The 26,656-nt window shown below is 33.3% G+C and overlaps 19 non-coding genes across 19 annotated transcripts; 8 read left to right on the top strand and 11 right to left on the bottom strand.

Annotated features, from left to right (window-relative positions):
• Nucleotides 1-468: 468 nt before the first annotated feature.
• On the bottom strand, nt 469-577 carry SOMG_20230. Its single transcript has 2 exons — nt 540-577; nt 469-512 (listed from the first exon to the last, which is right to left on the bottom strand). It is a non-coding gene; the product is annotated as a tRNA-Leu (tRNA).
• Nucleotides 578-1,337: 760 nt separating this feature from the next.
• SOMG_20231 lies at nt 1,338-1,421 on the top strand. The gene is given in 2 exon segments: nt 1,338-1,376; nt 1,386-1,421. It is a non-coding gene; the product is annotated as a tRNA-Lys (tRNA).
• Nucleotides 1,422-1,610: 189 nt separating this feature from the next.
• SOMG_20232 lies at nt 1,611-1,683 on the bottom strand. The gene has a single exon. It is a non-coding gene; the product is annotated as a tRNA-Arg (tRNA).
• Nucleotides 1,684-3,690: 2,007 nt separating this feature from the next.
• On the top strand, nt 3,691-3,805 carry SOMG_10107. The gene has a single exon (XR_008803640.1). It is a non-coding gene; the product is annotated as a 5S ribosomal RNA (ribosomal RNA).
• Nucleotides 3,806-7,149: 3,344 nt separating this feature from the next.
• Nucleotides 7,150-7,232, top strand: SOMG_20233. Its single transcript is given in 2 exon segments — nt 7,150-7,187; nt 7,197-7,232. It is a non-coding gene; the product is annotated as a tRNA-Val (tRNA).
• Nucleotides 7,233-7,602: 370 nt separating this feature from the next.
• On the bottom strand, nt 7,603-7,673 carry SOMG_20234. Its single transcript has one exon. It is a non-coding gene; the product is annotated as a tRNA-Asp (tRNA).
• A 5,412-nt stretch (nt 7,674-13,085) lies between these two features.
• On the top strand, nt 13,086-13,159 carry SOMG_20235. The gene has a single exon. It is a non-coding gene; the product is annotated as a tRNA-Ala (tRNA).
• A 282-nt stretch (nt 13,160-13,441) lies between these two features.
• On the bottom strand, nt 13,442-13,515 carry SOMG_20236. Its single transcript has one exon. It is a non-coding gene; the product is annotated as a tRNA-Ile (tRNA).
• Nucleotides 13,516-14,082: 567 nt separating this feature from the next.
• On the top strand, nt 14,083-14,155 carry SOMG_20237. The gene has a single exon. It is a non-coding gene; the product is annotated as a tRNA-Arg (tRNA).
• A 1,946-nt stretch (nt 14,156-16,101) lies between these two features.
• SOMG_20238 lies at nt 16,102-16,174 on the bottom strand. The gene has a single exon. It is a non-coding gene; the product is annotated as a tRNA-Asn (tRNA).
• Nucleotides 16,175-16,180: 6 nt separating this feature from the next.
• Nucleotides 16,181-16,261, bottom strand: SOMG_20239. The gene is given in 2 exon segments: nt 16,181-16,216; nt 16,224-16,261. It is a non-coding gene; the product is annotated as a tRNA-Met (tRNA).
• A 609-nt stretch (nt 16,262-16,870) lies between these two features.
• SOMG_20240 lies at nt 16,871-16,942 on the bottom strand. Its single transcript has one exon. It is a non-coding gene; the product is annotated as a tRNA-Glu (tRNA).
• Nucleotides 16,943-22,046: 5,104 nt separating this feature from the next.
• Nucleotides 22,047-22,117, top strand: SOMG_20241. Its single transcript has one exon. It is a non-coding gene; the product is annotated as a tRNA-Asp (tRNA).
• A 370-nt stretch (nt 22,118-22,487) lies between these two features.
• On the bottom strand, nt 22,488-22,570 carry SOMG_20242. Its single transcript is given in 2 exon segments — nt 22,488-22,523; nt 22,533-22,570. It is a non-coding gene; the product is annotated as a tRNA-Val (tRNA).
• A 331-nt stretch (nt 22,571-22,901) lies between these two features.
• SOMG_20243 lies at nt 22,902-22,975 on the top strand. Its single transcript has one exon. It is a non-coding gene; the product is annotated as a tRNA-Ala (tRNA).
• A 282-nt stretch (nt 22,976-23,257) lies between these two features.
• Nucleotides 23,258-23,331, bottom strand: SOMG_20244. Its single transcript has one exon. It is a non-coding gene; the product is annotated as a tRNA-Ile (tRNA).
• A 480-nt stretch (nt 23,332-23,811) lies between these two features.
• On the top strand, nt 23,812-23,884 carry SOMG_20245. The gene has a single exon. It is a non-coding gene; the product is annotated as a tRNA-Arg (tRNA).
• Nucleotides 23,885-24,432: 548 nt separating this feature from the next.
• Nucleotides 24,433-24,516, bottom strand: SOMG_20246. Its single transcript is given in 2 exon segments — nt 24,433-24,468; nt 24,478-24,516. It is a non-coding gene; the product is annotated as a tRNA-Lys (tRNA).
• A 91-nt stretch (nt 24,517-24,607) lies between these two features.
• Nucleotides 24,608-24,679, bottom strand: SOMG_20247. The gene has a single exon. It is a non-coding gene; the product is annotated as a tRNA-Glu (tRNA).
• Nucleotides 24,680-26,656: the final 1,977 nt, after the last annotated feature.

A 26,656-nucleotide genomic window follows, 5' to 3' on the forward strand; every position in this document is an offset into this window, starting at 1 on the left:
TCTGATCGAAATTAAGTTGATTCATGCACGAAGAGTTAATATGTAGTAGATAGATACATTCCTGGTGGTAACCGAAATGAAAAAAATGGTTTCTGGTCTTTACAATAAATTTCATCAAATTTAATATAACTTTTTTATTTTATTTTATTTTATTCTACTAACTTTGCTCCATGCAGAAAGCAATCCCATCTAGAACTTCGTATCGTCCATCAAAGATTATAATAAAAAGGTATGCGTAAATAGAAACAAGTAGCGATGCAAAAAAAAAAAAAAAGAAACAGAAACCGTAGAGACAATTAAACAACAAGAGGTCAGTAAAAGAGTAGTAGAACTTGTAAGAATATAGAATCAAAGTTATTTACTGACCAAGTAATTTTGCAACAATATCATTTGAAAATGACAATGAAAATGAATGAAGAAAATCAAATATGGAAAGAGAAAAAGAAAAAGAAAGAAAAAGAAAAATTTTGACCAGTGAGGGATTCGAACCCTCGCATCTTTCGATATAGCAAGACTTGATTGAACAGTCCAAGTTTTCACTTGAGTGCTACGCCATAGACCGCTCGGCCAACTGGCCATTGGATGACTGCTCTTTACTTAAAAAATATATTAGCGACTTTCTACCTTTTTATTTTTTATTTTTTATTTTTGTTTTTAATTTTTTTGGGGGACTATCTCATATCTTACCTGCGATCATCCAATGCAACAACCCATCAACCACCTACCACCTACCACCTGCTAAATACTGTTACTTTCTTTCTGCCTTTCGTAACGTACTTATCAAATAGAAACGAATTTTTACAATATGAATTGATTTTTTATTCGTCGGTTCCTCCTTCTTGAAAATAAAACAATTGTAATAAAACAAAAAAAAAAGAAAAAAATGAATTTCTTCTTGCATACGATGGTGATTCTGCTTTATTTTTTTCCCCTTTTTTTTTTTTTTTTGTTTTTTCACCAGTTGACTGATGATGATAGCTCATAGATAACACAGCATAGAAAACAGCTACAGCTATTATGACTATACTATCGCTCGAAAAAAAATCCTGTTCCTCATTTCTTCTACTGTATTTACATACAATCACTGCAAAGCTTTAACAATCAGTGACAGTGCAAGTATTATGGGAACTTACTTACATAGATGCAAAGAAAAGAAAATTCTGTAAAAGTAACAGCAACAACGATTTAAGAAGATAGGTATGAAGACTACACTAAACTCGAATTATTTTGATTTTAATTTTCATTTTAATTTTTATCCGTAATTATCAATAATGAAAAAGAGCTTCGCAGGATTAGATAGTAGTGAATATATTTTTAATGGTAAGCATCATAACAAGTCCCGGGTAGCTCAATCGGTTTAGAGCGTCTGACTCTTATGAAAGGTCATCAGAAGGTTGCGAGTTCGAGTCTCGCCTTGGGAGTTCCTTTTTTATTTCTCATCATAGCCAACTATAATAATTTGCATTTATAGAGTACTAAGTAATAAGCTAATCAAGATGATATTTAGGATAAGCAAAGTGGAGACATTTCAAAGGCCATAGATGGATATAAAAAGAAGGGTAAAATTAAATAAAAAGAAAAGCAAAAAATTGAAAGAGGAAAAAAGATATTGACCCCGCCAGGAGTCGAACCTGGAATCTCCTGATCCGTAGTCAGGCGCCTTGACCATTGGGCCACGAGGCCTTCGTTAGTAACATTGTTACAGTATAAAATTATATTATACATAAAATAATAATTCTATTGAAATAAAAAACTTCCTTCTGCTTGTCTAAATCCAATTAACCGATTTTTGGGCATTACCTTTAGTGCAACTTCATTTGAAGCAACCTGATAAATTAGCTTACTCCTAATCGGTGCAATATAAATTCTTGGTTAGTGTGTTTGTATATACGGTTTGTATAAGCAATTGCATTAACGTATGTATACGCCGTTTTGCACGACCAATGCCTAGTTAAGCTTAATCAATTTAAGTTATAATTTACTGTTTGCATATTTCCACCAGTTGTGTTGAATTTTGTTAATTCCATTTACTTCATTTCGTTTATTGTTAACAACCTTTTCGTTTCCAACAGTCTACTGAGAAGCTATTGCGTTGGTATCAGCACGCTGTTAAAAACTTTGAAAAGACAGCACATAAAAAAAATTACGAAAACGGACATTAAGCTTATTGGGTGCTCGACTACATTTACCTGTTTCGCTTCAGGTAGCAACAAACTTTGCCGGTTCAGCGTCCAGTGGTTTTTATCATAATTTTCATTAAGTAGAGAGTTTCATCAACCATCTGGTTGAAATTGATATGAATACGAAAAAGCCAAATTCGCAATAATGGATTTTATTGAGGCGGTCTTCTGAATAAACTTATCTTATTCAGGATGCAAAGTGTTTTTCTTTTTTAGATGCATACCATAAGTTATAGACAGACAGACGATAAATTTATAAAGTTCGTCATTTCTTGGTCACAAGGTATTCTATTAGTCATCATTTCACTACGAATAATTGAATAACGTCTTGTTCATAAACCCATAACATATATACATTGTCAAAAAAAGATGTTACCCCTTAGATTTAGTTGATGGTGATTTGTTTCTTGGAAGAGATAGCTCCATCTTTAACAAGACAGTGCTTATAATACCGTTAACAAAATTGCTTCATGCGTTCGGAATCAATTTTCGACGGGATGCTTATTGTCAGAGAAAAGCAACCAAAACGGCGTTCAGACAGCGTTGATTTCCTTTATCGCCTTCGCTTTTACGTTCATCGAAGGATTCATCAGAAATAGTAAGTTTTCCTTTATCCTAGTAGTCTTGAACAACCATGGCAAGTGAAATTTTTTTAACATCATTGCGTCGCTGAATTTGAGGGGAACAACTTAAAAAGCCAGATAACATCTTGGATTGAGTGCCATTCGAAAAAAAAGCTGTGAAAAGTTTTGGTAAACAGTACACTACTCTTTAGTAATTGAAATGCTTGCAAGTATTTCAAGCAAAAAGCAGCAGTGGAAGAAACTGGAATCAAAGAAAAGATAGCCAATGACTTTCTTTAGTTGTGCTTGTGCTAAACCCGTTTAATGCACCTTGTATTAATATTTAAATGATTTAAGAATTTTTGAATATTTCAAAAGTGAGCTAGTAGATTCCATATGCAAAAGCATTTTGATACATAAGACTTACAGAAGTTTCCAAATGTTTTATTGAAGTTCTTCAAATTTTTGTTCCTTTTGTTTATCATAAAACTGATTGATTGTGTTTTTCTAGCTACGAGAACTTTTCTTGGGCTTGTCAATTTCGACGACATAGAAAATATCCTTCGCATCTCCGTCTTTTATATGATGAAAATGATGGAACGAATGTTCCCGCATATTTCGACATAATTTGTTCATTAATCCTTGGACGAGATGTTGCATCACGAAGTATATTTTATGTGGGTAAAAGTGCTACTGCCAAAAAAAAATACAACATGCTCATGAGCTAGCATACTATGATGATCAACAAGATCAATCAGAAGAAGTCTCATATTTACAATTAGTATGAGAGTGATGAAGGAAGATGAACGCCATTTCGTATTACTTTGTTTGGATTCAATTCAATTCAATTCGATTCAATGACAAACGTATGTGTAACACAAACCCCGTATACTATTAAAGTAAGTTATGAATAGTATAGATAGCTTAAAAAAGATAGAGAGTTGTCTACGGCCATACCTAGGCGAAAACACCAGTTCCCGTCCGATCACTGCAGTTAAGCGTCTGAGGGCCTCGTTAGTACTATGGTTGGAGACAACATGGGAATCCGGGGTGCTGTAGGCTCCCTCACTTTTTTGTCTATTTCTTTCTATTTATTTTCTTTTTTTTTTTAACTTACTTATAAAACGAAATGTGACTCATTCCATCCCGAGACCACCCACAGTGGAACTTCCCATGGATAGCGTTACTGCCTCTTTTGAACTCTATTAAAATTTTCAATTATCGAAGTGGTGGAACATTTGCCAACAGGTTAAAACGTTATACTTTCTATAAAAACCTTATTAAAGATTCATGTACTTTTTTGATTGGAGTTGACGTTATTCATTACGAAGTTTGCAAGATTTCAGATCATCCCGAAAAATATTATATTACGCATCTTGAGCTATCGAAAATGACATTATCACGAAATACTTTCTAAAAACTTCTATGCTTCGTATATATTGATATGTGAAAGTCATCAAGCAAACTTCATGTACGTCAACAATGCCTTAAACTGTTCCTTGCAGTATATAAAAGTATACCAAATAGTATTACTGATATGAGACGATTTTATCATTTCTAAATTTCTAACTCTTTTAGCGACATATCCCCTGTATTTACGTGTCAAGGATTATAAAGTTGAAATACTCTACTTCGAAATATTGACGATACTGTGTCTCCCTTAAACATATAACAACGTTTTCTGAAAAAAAATATTCAACTTAATGCGAAGCAACCAATTAACAAATGATGACGACAGAAACACGTTTTGTACTGGTCAATATTGATTTTGTTGTTATATTATCATATTATCTATGTTACACTTTTCTGTCAAAGTTAAAGTGTAGTCTATAATATTATCTCGCCTCTAACATATGATACATCTAAAAATTCTTATATCGCGCCTTTTTCTTAGGGCTAGAACGCCAAAACAACCGATGTAAAGAGTCATTGTTGAGGAAGCCTAGTTGATGGTGACACGTTCGAGCTTTCTCTATGATGATGCCAATTACTCATTTTCCTCAGGAGTTAATAACAAAAAAAACTTCCATGACTAGTAGATGGAATATGTTCGTCTAATAATAGTACCAATGTTGTAACTTAAGACTTAGTGACAATTACAATCTATTGAATCGTTTTGAATATGTAATGTCATCATTTATTATCAATTGTCAATTATGAACTTGAAAACCTTGTCGTGCAGTTTTGGTGTCCACAATTCTGTTTTTCCTAGTGCCTATTGAAACACTTATAAATACAAATCTTTGATTCTTCTTGCGCATTCCTTTTCAAGTTAGCAATTTGTTTATTTGCAGACAGTGAATCCATTTTCTTTTAATCACTTCCCGCTTTGTATACCAAGATGCAACAGCACATCTAGTGAAGTAGGGATTACTCACTTCATAGGCTAATTTTAAAAAACTGATACAATTCTTAGTTGCTAGTTTATTCATTTATTTAGCTTTTGAATGAAAACACAATATTTATAAGTTTTGGTAAAAGAGACTTAGCAATACGTCAGGTAAACTTACATTTTCTCCTTAACATTGTAGAAGAGGATTTCTGGCTGCTTCTCGAGGAATGCGGCTTTTCATCTGTCGACTGTGTTCATAATCTGCCAAAGAAAAATAGCTAGTCACATACCAGAGAGCATGTGTGAAGATTCGACTTTAAAGACTGGGAAACCTACTTTCTATCTTTTAACCGTTTTACCTTTTTTTAAATTGTAGCATAACGCTTAGTTAATCAACAAATCCGTTTTAAACTGATTTAATGTAAACTTGTTAAAGACGTTTATTTACTCATTCTTCTTTCTCCTATCAATCGTTCATAATATCTTCCCATACAACCAATAAATGCGCCAAATTGTTTCTACTTGAACATCTATAGCTTAAGCTTTATAAGGTTTACATTCTCCTTTGGTGATCATTATCTTAAAATTATTCCTTCCATGAAAGTAGTAGCACCAAATTTTTGTCGTTATTTTGTTATTCTCATTGTTTAAAAGAGAAAGAAACATTGAGGGGTAATACGTCTTGAGATGTCAAACATTAGCTGCGTCGGTCAGAATTGGTTTTTACCATTTAGATTTTTGAAACTGCCTGGAAAAATTCTATCATTACTGATTATGCAATCTTTACTCTTAAAACTATGTAATTTTCCAACGCTATAAACCTATCACAAAATCTGCCTTTATTTGATCATATAAAAGCTTCCGTCATTATGAATTCTTCGCACCATAAAGCCGGTAGTAATTCTCGGGTTGAAAATCAATATCGAAGCTAAACCTGTTATTTAGAAGAATATCTCATGCTTCCGATATTATTTAGACGAATGCTTGTCTTCTTCTGAATGTATCTTCCGAGTAGTTCAAATAGACTGATTTTCAACTTCTCAATTTACAAGCCTTGCCCAAAAATTTTCAAATAATTTACTTTTGTACCGGTGGAAATGTTAAGGCTGTCGAAAAAACAGTTTTCAATGAATGTATTAAAGCCTTCCGCCATTTTTGAAGTCATGTATGAATCTAACATTTTTGAGTAGAGCTAGCACCTCGCTCAAAAGTAGCTCGGCCATTCTCTAACTCCAGTTTCAGAGTCATCGTCCTTTCAATAACTACTACTCGCATTTGAAATAGAAAACCGAGTCATTAACAAAACTGACACTTTTTTCATTACACAGTTGTGAACATCTTTTTCTTATTTTCTATCGATATCATTATATATCTTTCCTAATCACAACTGGTAATAATTTTAAGTTCCTGAATATAGGCCTCATCTGACATTTCAGCTCCATGATATTTTCAATTATTGCCATCCGAAATAATAGTTTGTTAAAACTTGGCTCGGAATTAAAATATAGAAGAAAAAACTTAGGTGACAAAACTCGCATTATTAGAATTCGTTGTAATGTCTGAACTACTTGAGGACAGTTACGTACGTATTGGGATTATGGCAAATAACTTTATGTTGGGCGCTATCTATAACTTTTAGTCCCATTGACATCTTTTAAATAGTTTCCTACGGTCATAGTACATATTTCAGATAGCGCAACTTTGCAAACATATGATTCAATCGTGAGCTGTTGGTTATTCTGTGAAACCAGATATTGAGGCCAATTCTTGCCAACAACCGTTTTCTATTTTTTTAATTATATCAGTATTCTTTGATGTATTATTTCAATTTTGGAACTTTTTATACTCGAAAGGGTGCTAAATGAGATTTAATGACAGACATACATCTTTCAACAGAACCAGATTCTGAATGATTCTTACAGCAACTTTAAGCTTGATTCAAAACCATCATCAGTTTTCTCTTTCTGTGTTTTTCATAACTACTTAAATAGTAACAAAAATAGTATTAGTAATGTTTGTTTTGTCTACCGAAAAGGATAAATTAGTATAGCAAGCAATGAAAGTCATCAACGAAGGCCGTGTGGTTTAGATGGTTATAATTTCTGCTTAACATTCAATGTTCGCAGACGGTCCCAAGTTCGAGTCTTGGCACGGTCATAGCCTTCACTTTTTTCAACTTTTCTTTTTTTTTAGAACCATCCAATGGATGATGAATGTTTATTTTTTTTTCTACATCTATGCTATTATCCTATTCATTGTTGATGGTTTCATTTAGTTTGCTTAGTGTCAGTTTACTAGCAATTTTTTGTCTCATTTCACCTGATAGCATGCATCATCATCATCTACTTGCACTTAATGAATATGACTCTGAGTGAACAGCCAAATATGAAGAAAGCCATGTACAAAACAGTATTAGAAACGCAAAATCGAATGGCGTTCTCAAATGCAAGGAAGAACCCAAGTATGAGGAAAAAACGAAAAAACGAAAAAAAAATAAAAAATAAAAAACCACACAAAAAAAGAATCACTCTCCCTCCGGGATTCGAACCCGGGCTGCCAGCGTGACAGGCTGGTGTACTACCCCTATACTAAGGAAGAATCATGTGTATACAGGCTATAATTGCGGTTACTATATCCAAATTTATATGTTAGCAAGCTTTCATTCTAATTCACTTAATGCATGATGTATGAGCTATAATAAGGCTTTGATGAGATGTCCCTTCCTTTCATGCTTCTAATGATTTCCAATGTACCCAGAAGAAATAGGTCAATCCAAGCCTTGCTTTATTACAGGAAATATTCCACGTTTCACATTCGGAACCACTGGATAAGACTGACGAATCTACTGTCTGCTTATGGTTCCAATGTTCAATGTTCAGCGTTCCATCTTCCGTATTCTCTTTTAAATATTCACAAAAGGAATATATTATATGTTAACGAGAACGAATAGTACAATAAATTCAATATGTCAAAACAAATCCCAAGTGCACCGAAATAGTAGAAATAATCTTAATTTGGAATACAATGCAATGAAATGCAATATATCACTTCATCATTGATTAAGATAATTTACAAAATTACTGCATTGTTTGTTGGTATAACAACGATGGTCATTTGGGGGTTGCCATAATTTGGTATTTATCATCTATCATTAAAGTTTTCTATAAGGTTTTATGTTACAAGCGAAATGGTACAAGTATAAACCAAGCCGTTTTCGTTAAATGTTTCTACAACAATCTATATAGCATCTTCGTCCTGAGATTTTGGTAATACGATGAATAATTCAATCGAAAAATGAATGAGAACAGTTTCCGATTTTGGTAATGGTTGTATTTTTGTGGTCTCGCGTCTTATTTATTTTTATTTTTATTTTTATTTATATCACAATTCTTCACAAGTTTTCTGGATTTCAAATGCTATACCTTTCCAGTAAACCTTCTCTATTGTGCAAACTGTAGTAGAGTTTTTCCAAAATGTTATCCAGAAGTTGGTTGGTCATGAAATTTGCTGCAAACGACTAGCGTTAATCATGGGGCTTTTGCAATCGATATTCGCCCGGATCATTCATAATTAAACCGTTTTTTACTGAACAGTCCTTATTTTCAACTGTTTCATCAAGAAAATTATTAAAAGCTTGGTGTCGGGGATATTCCTTTCGTATCTAGTCGAAAATATTCGTGAAAAATCATCTCTGGGCGGTAGAGCATCGGCTGGTTCATTCCACGTCCAGGTCGATACCATTTTTTGAAGTTTTATGAGTGATGGTGATAGTATGTCTACGCATTTTCGCTCTGGCACCTATACGTATTTTTTGTGAACATGGACGCTTAATTTTTCTTATAAATCATGTTTTAAACGACTCGTCAGTAGCTGCTAAAAAATTGTACCATTTGCGAAGAGTTGCTGTATTTGCATAGGCCTCTTCCTCCGAAGCTCATGCTAGCCGAATGTTTTTTTTTAAGAAATCTCCGGCGCCGTTTAACCAGTAAACAATTTCTTTAAAATATATGTCGGATATTAATCTCGGTTTGTCATTGTGTTCAGTGACTTATGATTAAGCACTACTCTGTACTTGTCCGTTTCCTTATTTCGTACAATTAATGGTGCTCACAAAAGGTTTGAGAATTGTAGCAGTTTGCCATTCTTTGTCTTCATACACTATCTTTTTTTCTACATAAAGAGACTAAGCTATAGTGTAAGTGGACAATCATTCTATTATTCAATTCTCAATCACTTTCTGAGTGTTCGGGTTAATGGAGCGTTCGTCGGCTCAGTCATTAATTCCGCAAAGGGCTTCAGGTGATTCAGTATTATTTAATGAAGTATCACTGATTTTCTTAACAGCAACCATTTTCGTTACTTGTGTGTGGAATAACAATCCTCTAGCCATTCTTACGTATTAAGCTTTGTTCTATTATCATTGTTTTTCTTAATTCCTTCTTTCACTTTCGTTAAATCGTCCTGTCCACGGGCATGATAGACTATAATGCTTATCCTATACGCGGGCGAATATAACGAAATTCTCTTCCGTTGCTCCTATTAATTTTTCAATCTCCGTGTCCATAATCGTTTCGAAGTTCTTCCTGGCGGCAAACGGTGTGCCATGAAAATGCTTATCTTGAGTTTTTTTACCTCGTCTAATCCTTTTACTGAAAGTCTGTACTTGGAAACATTTATTATCTGTCTTGACGCTTCATGCATAAGTTTATGTACGCGTGTCAGCCACGAAGAAGACTGCCCCGCGAATAAACTCTACCGTATTTAAAAAAAAATATATATCTATGGGATCTTTATTTATTTACTAGTTCTCGTATCTGTTTCCTACAAGTTTCCTACAATGTTTAAACAATCTGTTATGGAGCCCATTTTCGAGCGACCAGGCATGACTACCAAAGGTATTTAGCGAAAAATATTATTTATATTATCTTTAAAAACTTGCATCTTTTCTCTTATGTAACGTATCAAGATACTATATTTCAGATGTTGCTGCGTACGCTTTTAATGTCATTTAAATAACGTTTGTATGTTCCGCGGATAAATAATCTTTGTAATCTGCCATTTAATTGTTGAACACATTTGAGGTGTTAGTACTCTGATTGATATCCACATTGAAACATGATTTGATTTATATCATCCGAATTCGTATCGTACTGAGAAACATTGCATTTCTCTCATTCTTTAATTGTTTGTAAAAATTCCACTCAGTTAGGAAGATAATTTCTTATTGTTAGTACAAAACATTCCGTATCTTTTGACAAAATAGGTTGAACACAGCCGTAATTAATATTAGCGTATTATTGAGAGTATTAAATTACTTCCCAAATATATCTGGAGGGGTATATGTATAGTAACAACCTGGTGATACCAATGAAGATGATAAAACAAGTATATTAGCACAAACAGCAAAATGTTTCAGGTAGAAAACATCTTTTCTGAAAATAGTTGGTACTTAAACAGTAATTCTAAGCTACCGAAATAGAAAGATGCTCCTTGCCTATAATAATCAATTTGATTTCCGTGTTTGTGTTGATCAATACAATAATACACTGAATAGTAATTTCATTGTAAAACCATTTATGGTTAATATTAGAGGTTCCTCTGACTTGTCGAACTTTTTGAATATAGACAAGCGTTTCTTGAAGATTTTAATCCACAAAACAACAAAGAGTTTATTTTTTATAGAGTTATGTATATGTACGGGGAGTCTTCAAAGCTTTTGTTTGCATAGCTGCATTTACTCCTTCCGACATTCTGAACTTTAAGATTAGGGTATCATTCCATAACACGTACTTCTTTGGAATCCGATTCTATTGTTAAACAAAACACAAAACACTATAATATCGGTTTTAATAACTTATATGAAAGAAACATAATTATTCACTAAAATATGTCAAATTTATCAAATAAAAAGGTCGCTAAAATGAAGCATACTTAAAAATCACCAATGCTACAATTCATTGTTTAAAACGAAACGATGGATACTTTGATCCTCCATTGATTATAAAGCTGTAAAGGCATGCTCTTCTTGTTTGGATGTTCCATATTTCAGAATAGATGAGGAATAGGGAAATATCTCATTGAAATATGGGTAAAATCAATGTCAAATTAGTGAACGTATATATACACTCAATACAGAAGAATATTGTTGTCTTGTCCGTTCATCAATGCTTCGTTTATGGTGGGTTAAAGACATAAGAAACACAGCGAATCTATTCTCTCACGATTCAGCAACATGGATGTTGCTGTTTGTTTTGTGATTGCGGAATAAATTTGGTTTCGAAGGAGATTGATTTCAATGTCCATCCACGAATAGTAACTATCAAACTCATCTTGTAAAAAACTGATGTCTTGATTTGTATGCATAGCAAGTAGTAATAGTACTTACCCCATATGTACTCCAAGAAGTGAAGAATGGATTGAGAAACCGATGGTGAAACCCAGATCGTCTATTATATGTACATTGGGCATAGCGGTTGTTGAAGCCCATGAACAGAAAGCGATATATGATAAGTTTTTATTAATGACAGCTACTATGATTTGAGATAAAAAATAACATAGTATCTGATTTCGACACAGATGATAAGATATGATAGGTGATTTTCTTCTTTTAAAAATGAATAATAGAAGATCAAGCATTCATCACAGAATATGGCATTCTGTTGAAGAATAAATATACTTTTGACAAATCAAGCTTCGTCTATTGAACTAACCGATTGCTAATAAACAACAGTCAAACGTAATACTGTAATATGATATGATATGCATTCATGACTGACTGACTTGGGTTACCACCGTAATTCACATATCAAAATCCCCACGGCTTAAGTTAAGAAAGAACCTCTCCGTGCTATCAAAACTTTTAATATTTCAAAGCAAAAGCTTTCTATTTTATAATTTTCTTTATTTGTAGGATTGAATGTAAAGAAACATGCAAAGGTGGGTGTTTTATATCAAAGCTTTCGAGAGACCTTACGTAATTGAATGTCGTTAAAGCTAAGAGAGGGAAAAGCTTATATTTTTTCGATACGGTAGTAGTATAGCGAGTTAGGAACTTTTCTTTATATCGACAACTGTAATATGGGGAAGCACCAACTACGAACTACGTAAAATAGCGACAATTTTTTTAGAACGACACGAGATGAATACTGTCAATAACAATAAGAACAACAATGACATCAAAAAGCCCGTGTTTCCTCCTCGTAATCGCAGCCATAGCATTAGGCTGCCAATAACCTCCTGAACCCGGAAATCTTTGTTGAGATTAAGTTATAAATAGATAGATAGGTAGATAGGTAGATAGAACATAATGCATTAGGATAAGCGACCTTAAAAAACAATCAAAAGCCACGGAGACGAGCGTTCTTCTCACAACAGTACATAACTACCTTATTTCGATTCACATAAGGAAGCGAGGAAGAAGGAAGCTAAATTATGGTATTGATTCTTTTTCCAATCTTCCTTTCAACTCCCTGTGATTGACATCTTCCGTTCCCATTAATCGCCTTTCATACAAGTCTGCTAAGATTATCGTCACTATGTGCGGATTGAGGAAGCACATAAAATATGTTTCCGATTCTAAGTATGCGAATATGTACCCGCGTTAACAGGATTCATAACCTATGTACGAATACAATGTATTAATTTCGTTGCTTTTCTATTAATATTATTTCTTTGCTAGGCCGTTCTCAATATTCAATATTCAATATTCAGTATTCAACATTTAACATTTAACAATCAACAATCAAAATTCAGTTCAATTTCAATGTCAATGTCAATTTCAATTTCAAAATAAATAACTAAACAGCTAATAACGATGGCAATAACAATAATGCAATACTTTTTTGTTTCTGCTTCTGCGTATCGTGTGAGAACCAATACATATAATATGATATAGAAAGATGAATGAATTGAATATACGTATGAGTACTTTGCAAAGGAACAAGTGATAAAACTTCATTCTTTATTTTACTTGCTTTAATATATTTTATTTATCCTAATGTTATCAACCAAGGGCATGTGGTGTAGATGGTTATCACGCTTCCTTAGCATGGAAGAGGTCCCAGATTCGAGTTCTGGCTTGTCCAAGTTTTTCTTTTTTTTCTTTTTTTTCCGTTTTGTCGTTATTTCATTGTTTCACTATTTTGCTTTTTTTTGCTCTTGTTCCAGTGTTACAATTTTGGTTTGTTTGTTATAAATTTTATATATTGCGTTCACTGGGTTTATCATACAGGGTGTTTTACACTATGTTGGCACTATGCAATAAAAAGACATTGCTTCAACAAAAGATCAACAAATAATTCAATCAAAGAGCAAATGAAATGGATTTTAAAAAAAATAAATAAAAAATAAAAAAATAAAAAAATTAATGGTCACAGCCAGGCTCGAACTGGCGACATTCGACTTATTAGATCGACATGATAACCAACTACATCATGCGACCATTTGTTACAAGCATTTTATGTTAGTGTAATCTAATCTGTTTTTCAATAACTGTGTTACTTTTCTATACATACATACACACATACATATACATGCATGCAAGTATGGATGTCTGTCAGCAATGCAAAGCAAAGCGAAAGAAAGAGATTAAAATAAAACACTCTGCATATGATTTTATAAATTTTAGCATAAAAAACAAACGATAAATTCATAGTAGCAACCGCAAACTACACATCCGTCGAACGAAAACAATCAGTAATGCTAAAGCGAGCTAAATTAGCTAAATGAAATAAAAAAAAAATCTCAGAAAATATATATATATATATATATCATTAATCGCTCGTATCAAAAATAGCTCAATATGGGGGAAGGAATTGATAGCAGAGAAAAGTAGGAGATATGAATATATATTTATTAATAACTAGCTTGTCAGGGAAACGAGCGGATGCTTGGTTGGACATGGGACATGACAATCATACTATCTATGTAGTATGTAGTATGTAGTAAACGTTACAAACATTCAACAAAAGCATGAAAAAAATTTAGGTAGACAAGTAATCAATCAAGAGGCCTCGTGGCCCAATGGTCAAGGCGCCTGACTACGGATCAGGAGATTCCAGGTTCGACTCCTGGCGGGGTCAATTTCTTTTTGCTTTTTTTTGCTTTCTTTTCTTTTCTTGTTTCATTCCATTTTGTTTTGCTTTTCTTTACCCTTCTATTAGCTAAATGAATAAGTTCGTTCTAAAACATGCAACAGCGAAACGGAATATGAAAACAATAGATAACAACCGCCCCGTGAGTGTACGTTCATCTTCTTTTCTAGTCTCATATAGTCATCGTACACCTCGGGATGTTGCGCAAAACATCTCATGACCATTTGTAAATTTCCATATATATAATATAATAATATAATCTTGTGCAGCTTCTTGTCCTTGAGAAACACACATAATCTTCCTGAGGGAACTAAGGAATGTCTGGTTTGGCGAGGCGGTTCAGTTTGTTCGTGTTATAGATCATAACATGAATTCATTGGACTCGTAAGTTCCTTCTCAATGTAAGAAACCGATCATTTCGTTACTTTCCATGTGTACAATTTATGATCAAACCTGATTCTGTGAAGTTATGTAGACTCGTCATGGATTTCCTCACACTTCTTAAGGACGATTTATACAATATTTACATGATATTTGTAAGCTTATTAAAAGGGTCAATGAAATGAACAAGTGGAAAGAAAAAATAAAACACAAATATTGAAATGTTTAAGAGAAAGTAAGAAATTTCCAAAAATCCGCATGAGTATGTCTGAATGACAGATAGAAAAAGTTTCGAATCTAATACGAATCATTTTGATTTACACTCGCCATTATCTTGCATGTACGTACGCCCTATACTGTTCTGAAGTACGAAATACAGTGAGTGGAATTTACAAATCATATGAGGATCATATGAACAATCAAATATTTAAATATTCACAAATTTTTCAAACGGATAATTGAACTATTGAGTAGGACTCATAGTGTATTCTATTGCCAAGTGTCATTAATTTCATAAACGACATCAGGCTTTTTTATCGTATTGAACGATAGCTGAATTGATTACAATTTTTATTTTGTTTTGACTTAGCTGGTAAAACTGTCTCATTTGAATTGATCCCCGAGTTGTTAAGCGAAGAATCATTCAGGCTCAATTGATACTAGCTGGTATGCAATTATTGTTAGTCATGTTGTCATAAAGAGTTGTTGTTTTTTCCATGTATATAATTATTGCACATAAGAGCATCTGTTTCTTACAAAATAAACTTTTAGTCGATAATATGTTCTCAGATCCAACCTCTCACAAAAGACCAGATCACACAGTCCTGAGTAATCACAAGTGAGGCCTGCCGATTGGCAGTTAAGAGTTATAACAACGATTTAACAGGAGAGAAAAAGGACTGCTTTGTATCTTTCTCTTCTCTTCTCTTCTTTTCTTTCCTTTCCTTTCCTTTTCAATCCTTAATTATGTTTAGCAAAAAGTAACGATGAAGTTGGCGGGTGGCCTTTACGATGATTGCAATTTTCTAAACAACCCTTCATCTAATATTTTATCCCATGAAAGTTTACTTAACCTACCAAGAAAAAAAACGTAAGTCAATTTTTGAATTCATAAACATATTGGAATCATCAATCGTATGTCGTTTCATTGTGTTAAGTTGAAAAGCAATGAGAGATCACGTATCGTGAGGGAAGGTGACAGTAAAATCTTGATTATGAATGCGGGACTATTCAAAATAACCATTATTTTGGTGCATAACTGGTATTCTGTGCTTTGAATGAATTCGGCAGAAGATGTATAGTTCGTTTCATATTTTTAAAACTATTAAATAAACAAAATAGTAGGTATTTCGTAAAGTTGGAATCAAATCATAAACTCATAAAAAATTCAGATGTTTCCTATCAAAGATGACTTTATCTGATAATTATTTTACGTTTATGACTTACAATGTCATTTGTCTAATCTCATATCATATATTCAAGCGTATTATTGGACATAATTTTTAAAGAAAAATATTTACATTTCAGTAGATACAACAAAAAACCAAAAAAGACGGTCAGAGTGGGGCTCGAACCCACGACCTCATGATTAACAGTCATGCGCACTACCAACTGTGCTATCCGACCTTAAGATGCTTCTGGTGAGGCTCGAACTCACGACCTTCCCCTTTCATTTTATGAGAGGGACGCTACCACCAACTGAGCTACAGAAGCTTGGTTAGTGATTAGTATTTACAAATTTATATCATAGCTAAAGTTTGTATTTTAACGCTCACATTGTAGTGCTTATATAAAAATTTATTCCTAACTATAATGAAGACGGGACGATAAATGAATCCTTTGATTTTTAGTTATGCTCGTTTTAATATTAAACTAAAATTAACTGATTAATACCTTTCCAGATGATACAAAGTTTCTACGTACATATATGATTCATAAAAAGTTAGTGTTTAAGCAATTGTTACTTCCTTGTCTTCATTCATGTTCTACATACACCAGAAAACGACTTAAAAGTAATTGAAACAGCCGAAAATGAAAGACATTATTAAATATAGAAGCGAAATCAATCTCTGTTTGTATGATAGCACGCTCATTAAAACAAATAAACGCAAAAAGAAATTCTTTAAATTGAGGCTTTAAATTTTGTTTTTGCTGTATTATTTTTCAGGAATAAAAAGAATAATAAACCATTTTAAGATTATCAGTAGAGCATTATAGTCTACAGTGAAACAGAAACTCTTTTAAGTCTAATGTGGATGAGGTCTTTTAAATGAGTAACAATATGAATTTCACTACAGTACATTTGAATGTACAAAAATGTTTTTCCGTTGCGGGGAGTCGAACCCCGGCCGCGTCGGTGAAAGCGACGAATCCTAGCCGTTGGACCACAACGGATTGCTTGTTGACCAGCAGATAATGTGTTTAACAACTTACTTATAGTCAGATACTAAATCTACTTTTTTTATTACTTTCGTTTGCATGTACACCTTACCTATACCTAGGCCAAGCCACACTTATACCTCGCAGCGAAACCACCTCTTCATAATCATTGCATTCAGTCAGTCCTTCACAACTGCATACTATACGAATGCTTATTTGAACTCTTAATGATCACTCTCGCTTACCACAATTGTTTCCTTTCCCTTTCCCTGTTCCTTTTCATTCTAGTTTATTTCAACACTATGAATATTTGTTAGTTTATCGGGTTCGTATTAGTCTTTATTAAATAACCATTCTTTTAACGTTGTATTTCTTTTTTTTTTCTTATATTCCAGAAGTATCAAATCTTTATTGACATCGTCATCATCATTAGGGCGGCAAATGGCTTTATCATTATATATAAATCGTTTCAACGTAGCTAGCCACGTACAGAATAGTTATCTTTCCATTGTATTCCCTTTTAATGAATTATTTATTCAGTCTAAGAAGTCAGCAATGAGTGATTATATACCTTGCTTGCTTCAAACAAATCCTTGTGAAATCTTGTCAACTCAACAAACGATCATACATAAAAAACGGTCTAAACGATCTAATCATATAAGGAAATGCTGAAGGATAACGTAAGTTCTTTCTTCTTTCAGTTGCCGGCTTGACAAACAGTACACTCAGTATACATATTCATTACTTGAATTGAATCAACCCGCAAGCCAAGTCGAGTCATTCACGTATTATCTATAATTTTTTCATATACATTAGTACGAATCCACTATAAGATCTTTCAGTTCTTTAGAGCGTATATAAATTATATACAAAGACAGTGGTTGTGAATAAAATTCAACAAGCGAAATCACGTAGATGCCTTTTAAGTTCTTAAAAGTGAATCAGAATGTTGAGCCATTCTTCCCCACTGAACGCTATTTACCACCAAATAGCGAAAATATTAGAAAAGATGAATTCAGTTACGATAAACGGATGGAGAATATGTTATTCTACTACTTTGCCCTAAGACCGAAACGAGGGATGTCTTTAATTCTCATGTCAAAAAGAGTCCCGTTGAAGGGCTATCATTTGAGCCAATTTTATATATATAATAGATTCTTGGCTGTATGATTTGATGACTAATGCGTTTCTTTTTTTTTTTTTTTGTCCTTGACCTCACTCAGTTAAACTCAATGCCAAAGTCAAAGCTATTGCCGAAAAAACGGCGAGCAAATGATCGAAAATCAACCAAACAAGTAGATTTGCAGGAGCCCAAGTATCATCAATAGTATTTAAATTGATATACATGGTACCTTGAAATTGGTCAGCATTTGGTTACAGATGATTTTACCTTTCGAGAATGGTTCATTAAATTTAAATACGCTTATTTGCAGCGCTTTAGAATGAAATATTGTATCAATGTATTCGGTAAAAAGACGGCAAGAAACATAGATAGAGATAGAGACAGAGACAGAGACAGAGACAGAGACAGAGATAAAGACAGAGCCTGATATAATTTCTTAGATACCATCAATATTGAATATGACTGAATAATTGCAATCCTTCAACAGAGATTTTCTCTTCGATCTAGTATCGTATATGATATATGATATATGCACACGAAAGAAGTCAGAAATAATACGACACGGTTAAGCAATTGACGAATGTTGCTTAAATTCGTAAATGTTTACATAGGAAAGGAGGAAACTGAAACATAGAGCTGCTTGTTATATTACAAACCATACAAAGGCCTTCCCTTTACAGTTTACAAAATGAATTCGTTCGTACGATCGCTAGATAGTCGGCATAATAGAGGGAAAACTAAACGAACACAACAATACTACAGTACTCAGGTAAAATTCTTAAATAAAACAGAATAAATTGCAGTGATAAACATTAGTCTCACGGAACAGGGTGCTTAGAGAGTGCACGAATTTAAGGTAGGATGTACGCGAAGCAACCTGAGGACGCTTGTAATGCATGTACTATGGACAAGCGAACAGCTTTCAGTAATTGGATTGTTTTGATAGGTTTGGATTCTACTTAAACTGCATAGTCAAGACAAGTATAACAGTTTGAGACAACGTATATTCATATACAGTTGATTATTCAGTATTGAAACCAACCATTACCGTTTTCATATATATTGTCAGAGCTTCCCCACTTTCTACTTGATTTAGTGATTGGCAAGCGAATTCGTTAGAAGACACGGATTTGACAACGGTAGTTTTGGATTTCAAAAGACAAAGACGAAGAAGAATGATCAAAATAATTGTGTAGTATTGAAAATTCTTTTGCTAATAAAACGGTATAATGAATGAATGGAAAATCTTGAAACCGTAATACAAGAAAGTTACATGTGTTTCTTGGCTAGCCTATCGCTCAAAATCTTGCAACGATCCCCTAGAAGTTCGTGACAATGTTTGGTATGTCAATTTTGTCTACTCAAACACAAACACAAATACAAATACAAATACTGGCTAAATATAGATTTCAAAGATGGCTGTACGAACCTGAACCGTAGCGCTTGTTATCGCAATCTCGTTCACTCATGCAAACCTGTTGATTCTCTATTTGTCATAAACTTTAACGCTAAAGAGTTCGTTTCGTTGATATGAAATTCGATACAGTGGATCTGCGCAAAGCTACAGCGATGGATACTGGTTTTTAAACCCATTCATATACGCTAAAATTGACTGACATCAGTCAAGCTTTTTAGATTTTGTTGAGGTTTCCAACTATCCGACAATAACTCCATAGAACATCAACGCTTCAAGCGATAATTTACATCATGAACGATGTATTTTCTCTGTATACATACTGAAGCTCTATAATTCCTGCTCCCAAACCTCTCGATAATGGTGGAGCACGTCATCCATCTTACATCTTAGCATTGAATATATGCTAAAAAGCTTTTCATTTAATATATATATATATATATATATATTATATCTTCTATATAAGGTTCCGGAATAATTTTGCATGAAAAAAGTTCCTACCAAAAACCTCCCGGTCCAAGGAAGAAAAAGTTACTGTTGAAGAGTAGATTAGAAAGTCTAAAGCTTATAAGATTATGCTCCTATTCGCTGGTTTGCTGGCTAAACTATATGCTTCGGCGTTTTGAGCCTAAGTGAGATATTGCACTATACTGAATCTTAATCGATCGTTGCTAAACATTGTTGAAATGTCGTTATTGTTTCTCCTTAGCATGGGAATCTTACCAAGTGCTAAATAATGTCTAATTCCAAAAGATACGAAGTGATTGAATAGATTGAAGCAGTTAGTATTCGAGGGATTTTAGTCGAATAGTATTGTGTTACAAGGAACACGTATATTGTGACAATCCTTTGCTAGAGTATTGTGAAACTAGATGAATGTATGAATCAATGAGTTACCATCTTGACCGGTTTGTATAACCTTTCTGAAATATAGAATAGTTGCAAAAAAGTACTTTTATAAAAAGCCATTGTGGCACTACAGTTTACACCAAGTAACATACGTTTTTCCAACATTTTCATAGCAAGTGTCTAGTCATATCAAACGTCAAAACTCATTGAAAGCTCAATTACATAAATTCTATTGTCATTTTATTTAGCTAATCCGGTCGCAGGATCTGAGAGTACTTGCGTACAAAGGTAAGGTAGACTCCAAATTTACTAAAAATAGCTTATTCAAATTATAAATTATTACGCTCGGTCATACGTTGAGACTCCGTAAAACTTAACTGTGACATTGTCCTCATAGATCTCAGTAATACTGTATTTTATAAGGCTACACTATTAAAAAACAAGTAGATTAAATTTAATTGTTATTCTATGAAAATATACAACCGAATTAGCCAATAAGGTCAACAACAGGAACGTTATAGACGGCATTGTGTAGCAATATAGTAAGAAACCTTGTTAGTGCGATTAACACAATGTTTTATGATGCTTCTCATTGCGGTTAGATTTAGTTAAGATAAACTTGAAACTGCTTCTACTAATTTCATTGTTCAAAATCCATTTAGAGAAAACACGATACTTATGTATTGCTAACCTGGGATTGAAGCATTTACAACAAATGGATCTTCAATAACTGGTTACGAAGAAATATATAGAAGTTATTAGTGAACAAATCCCAAAATAATGAAGTCTTATCAAGCATTTTGTTTGCGTCTGTGTTACTCAAAAAAGAAGTAAACAGAATTTTATCGAAAGACAAGCAAATCTTTGAACTCAAGAATGAGACTATTCATAACAATGGTACGCCAGCAATAAAATTGCAGAACAGTTTTGCTAATGCTAAACTATATCTATTGCTATCAAAGTTTCCTTCGACTAGGTTAACGATGCTTAGTACGCCATATAAAGCAGTCATTTGACGTAAGAAGCACGTAGACGAGCGTTCTTCTCACAACAGTACATAACTACCTTATTTCGATTCACATAAGGAAGCGAGGAAGAAGGAAGCTAAATTATGGTATTGATTCTTTTTCCAATCTTCGTTTCAACTCCCTGTGATTGACATCTTCCGTTCCCATTAATCGCCTTTCGTACAAGTCTGCTACAGCCATGAAAAGTTAATCGCTCCGGTGGCTTTGTGTCTAATGAATTAATACTTCCCAAGCCCAAACACATTCAATGATGAAGTGATATATTGCATTGCATTGCATTGTATTCCAAATTAAGATTATTTCTACTATTTCGGTGCACTTGGGATTTGTTTTGACATATTGAATTTATTGTACTATTCGTTCTCGTTAACATATAATATATTCCTTTTGTGAATATTTAAAAGAGAATACGGAAGATGGAACGCTGAACATTGAACATTGGAACCATAAGCAGACAGTAGATTCGTCAGTCTTATCCAGTGGTTCCGAATGTGAAACGTGGAATATTTCCTGTAATAAAGCAAGGCTTGGATTGACCTATTTCTTCTGGGTACATTGGAAATCATTAGAAGCATGAAAGGAAGGGACATCTCATCAAAGCCTTATTATAGCTCATACATCATGCATTAAGTGAATTAGAATGAAAGCTTGCTAACATATAAATTTGGATATAGTAACCGCAATTATAGCCTGTATACACATGATTCTTCCTTAGTATAGGGGTAGTACACCAGCCTGTCACGCTGGCAGCCCGGGTTCGAATCCCGGAGGGAGAGTGATTCTTTTTTTGTGTGGTTTTTTATTTTTTATTTTTTTTTCGTTTTTTCGTTTTTTCCTCATACTTGGGTTCTTCCTTGCATTTGAGAACGCCATTCGATTTTGCGTTTCTAATACTGTTTTGTACATGGCTTTCTTCATATTTGGCTGTTCACTCAGAGTCATATTCATTAAGTGCAAGTAGATGATGATGATGCATGCTATCAGGTGAAATGAGACAAAAAATTGCTAGTAAACTGACACTAAGCAAACTAAATGAAACCATCAACAATGAATAGGATAATAGCATAGATGTAGAAAAAAAAATAAACATTCATCATCCATTGGATGGTTCTAAAAAAAAAGAAAAGTTGAAAAAAGTGAAGGCTATGACCGTGCCAAGACTCGAACTTGGGACCGTCTGCGAACATTGAATGTTAAGCAGAAATTATAACCATCTAAACCACACGGCCTTCGTTGATGGCTTTCATTGTTTGCAAAAATAATTACTTATTACAATCGTTGCCGTTAAACGGACGGTGTGGCACCATTTATATACTTCCTTTTCGTCTCTTTGGGATTTTACATGAATAAATGATGATAACAATATTTATGCAAGTACCAGAATTGAATATGTAAACTGTTGAATGTGTTAATCGAACTATACTGTGAATACCTTAAGGGTTAAAGAGAAAGCAATCATCGGTTGTTTACGGGCAACATACATGTTTGCCCTATTTGTGCATAAATCAAAGTTTTGTAAATAAGGAATAAAAATGTAAAATTAAGTTATTAGAACAATATGGGCATGTGGTGTAGATGGTTATCACGCTTCCTTAGCATGGAAGAGGTCCCAGATTCGAGTTCTGGCTTGTCCAAGTTTTTCTTTTTTTTCTTTTTTTTCCGTTTTGTCGTTATTTCATTGTTTCACTATTTTGCTTTTTTTTGCTCTTGTTCCAGTGTTACAATTTTGGTTTGTTTGTTATAAATTTTATATATTGCGTTCACTGGGTTTATCATACAGGGTGTTTTACACTATGTTGGCACTATGCAATAAAAAGACATTGCTTCAACAAAAGATCAACAAATAATTCAATCAAAGAGCAAATGAAATGGATTTTAAAAAAAATAAATAAAAAATAAAAAAATAAAAAAATTAATGGTCACAGCCAGGCTCGAACTGGCGACATTCGACTTATTAGATCGACATGATAACCAACTACATCATGCGACCACTTGTTGGAGACGGACGTCTTTGGCTTAATTTTATGAAGTCACGCTTTTACTAATTTCTTTCCTTCGTCCTTACTTTTTTATACGTATTCGATATCGATTTATATGCATGCTTGTCAACAAAGCGAAAGAAAAAGAATAAACCGAAATATTCTGCGTATTAGTTTATGAATCTTGTCATAAAAAAACGAACTTTAAATTCAATAGTAGCAACTGCAAACAACACATCCGTCGAACCGAAAACAAACAGTCATGAAAAATAAGTTAGTATAGTTAACTTTATTTTTAAAAGGGACCACTCTTTCTAAATTTTAACAGAAAAAACCAAAAAAAAAGAACCGCAATAAAATAAAACACTGTTGGTACATAAAAATCGACAGCACAAAAGAAGAAAAGTGTTAGCTAACGTAACCATAACATTTCACACGAAATTACATTAAACGCCGTACAAAATATTTGAAAAATGTAGTTACTTAAGCAAGGCCTCGTGGCCCAATGGTCAAGGCGCCTGACTACGGATCAGGAGATTCCAGGTTCGACTCCTGGCGGGGTCAATTTATTTTTTCATTTTTTTTCTCTCTAAATTTTTTGCTTTTCTTTTTATATCCATCTACGGCCTTAAAAATGTCTCCACTTTGCTTTTCCTAAATATCATCTTGAACAGCTTTTTATTTACTACTCTATGTCACAACTCATATACGATATTACTAATATTTTAATATATTATTATCGTATGGCAATAAGGATTCATGAATGTAATGAATAAACAAAGAAACTATTTAGACAAATGAAATAGGTTTAGACAAAGACTTTGTTACAAATTATATAAATGCGCAAATTACCTGGCAAATCTTCAGATTGGAAGATTTGACTGATCTAGCTAAATAAATCGTTCATACAACTTACTTAGTGAATCAAATCCCTGGAAGCTATTGCTATTTTTCTAATAGAATAAAAGCATCCAATTTAAAAGTCAAACATACAATTTAATGAATTGTTATTACATACATCTTTTCCACTGAATACTTATTCTCATAACAAGTGAGATTCAACCTGTGACAATTGCAAGCTATGATTTGAGAAATAGAAATAAAAAAAGGAACTCCCAAGGCGAGACTCGAACTCGCAACCTTCTGATGACCTTTCATAAGAGTCAGACGCTCTAAACCGATTGAGCTACCCGGGACTTGTTGTAGTAATAAAATACATTAAATATATGACCCATTTAAAAAGAAGCGATGAATTTACATTTAATGTACGTTGCAAAAAGCAAGATTTTCCGTCAGGGGGAATCGAACCCCCGCCGCATCGGTGAGAGCGATGAATCCTAGCCACTGGACCATGACGGATCTGTGGTGTTTTATGCGTTTTAAGTTTTACTATCACTTCCCAAATTTCTGTATTTGCCTCAATTTGAGAAACAATGAATTACTTTGGTTTAATTATGTACATTTCAAACGTGGCATTACGGCAATCTTTTTCACAATACAAAACTCAATAAAGAAATTAAATGACTATATATTTTTTATCGTATTATACCTATAAAACCTTTTAGTTTTTACCGTAAATGAACCTCCAATTCAAATTTGGTAGAACTGGCCTAAGCAGTAACTTCTACTTTAAAGCTTTTTTTTTTAAAAAAAAAAAAAAAAAAAATTTTTATACATATAAAGTTGCGAGTATTCCTGCTTTGCTTATTATATCCACAAAAAACTATTTATGAAGCCAGAATCAAACAACAAAAAGCGATCAGTGAGTATAAGCAGTCGACGAAATTCCGATCCATCCAGCTGGCCTTAGTAATAGGTACAACAAAACCTGTTCAGTTCAATTCTAGAATTCATGTAAAATTCATTAAAATACTTCTCTTGCGCCTTAGTACGTCTGCTTGTTTTGTAACGATACTTGATGCATTAATGGAGTAACCATTTGATGAATCGTGTCAATGAAATAATGCGTAATTTTTGAAAAATGTTAGTACTAACAGCTTGCTTTACCAAGAAAATTATTTAAAATATTATATGAATAGTGGTTGTTTTTTATTTCTCGAAAGTTGGTTAGGAGTTTGTGTTGAAGGCCCAGTGATATTATTATGAGGGCTTAATAAAGCTGTCAATGAGCGTTATTCTGTGATCTGTATACATCGTCTTATTCGTAATTATTTCAAGTTGAAATTCAAATAGGCAGCTTCTAAATTCAACAGTATACGAAATCGAGCTGAAAATAGATTGATAATGCAAGTCGTATTCTGCAAAAACAATGGCTGCCTTCGTTATTTCGGATTGAAAGTTCGGATAGAAAGGAAAAAGCAAAATGAAAAAAGCTACAATACTGGTAATAGTTCCTTCTATCTAATTCATCCAAACATAGTAAATAACTCATTACCTCTGTAATATAAGTACCTTTAGTTCGTAAAACAACTGAGGAACTTAAGGAAGTTGGGAAGACAATGCAAGCTGACTCTTGAAATAAAAGACCATTCAAATAAATGTGTTTACTTTTCGAGATACTAGAATCGAGAAACCTTAGAGCAATTTATAAATTCACGTCTGTTAACATCTGCAAAATTGAAATGAAATCAAGATTATCTCAGTTGTGCTTGGAATGAATGGTTTGAGACTATTGAATTACAGAGCTTTCTTTCCATAAGAGCAGATTCTTTTAGTTAGGGCTTTATGCTGGCAAAAAGCAAGTACATTCGATTACAAGATTTTTCCAGTCACGGTTAATTAACTACGAGTATAAATTGTATTTAAGCATAATGAGGAAAAAAGTGTTCTTTTGTCTACTTAATTTAAGTTTAAAATCTAGGATATCACAAACTCAAGGCTTATCCAAATAATAATAAAAAGCAAACCTCATTGACAGCTATAACACCCGCAATCAGTGATTGTAAGCTTGATAAAGACATATTAATTGTCTTGTTACAAACAATATGCGAATTGTAAAAAATATAAACGGCTCAAATCAACTTACCGTACAATCGAAAGATTCACCTACTCTCAAAGCTTTCGGTTTATTGAATGATAGCTCCGCTTTTTCTACGATTGCCAATAATCGTGAATAAGATTTGCATGAAGAACATAATCGAATATTATGAATACTAAATTGAAAAACCCTAGCAGAGAGTAAGTTTTGTGCATATCCGTTTCACTTAAAACACTTCGAGACAAACAATTTGAAAAGGCACTTCAAATTTACTGAAGCAGTGAACTCACAGAAATCGAAAATAGTATTGATTAAAATAAGTGTTGTACGTAGCTACCGCTATAAATACGAAAAAGGTCGTACTTCACTAAAAGTTTGGCATATTGTACCATATCTAC

This window comes from Schizosaccharomyces osmophilus, chromosome 3 (genome assembly GCF_027921745.1).
Source record: "Schizosaccharomyces osmophilus chromosome 3, complete sequence".
Taxonomy (NCBI): Eukaryota; Fungi; Ascomycota; class Schizosaccharomycetes; order Schizosaccharomycetales; family Schizosaccharomycetaceae; genus Schizosaccharomyces; species Schizosaccharomyces osmophilus.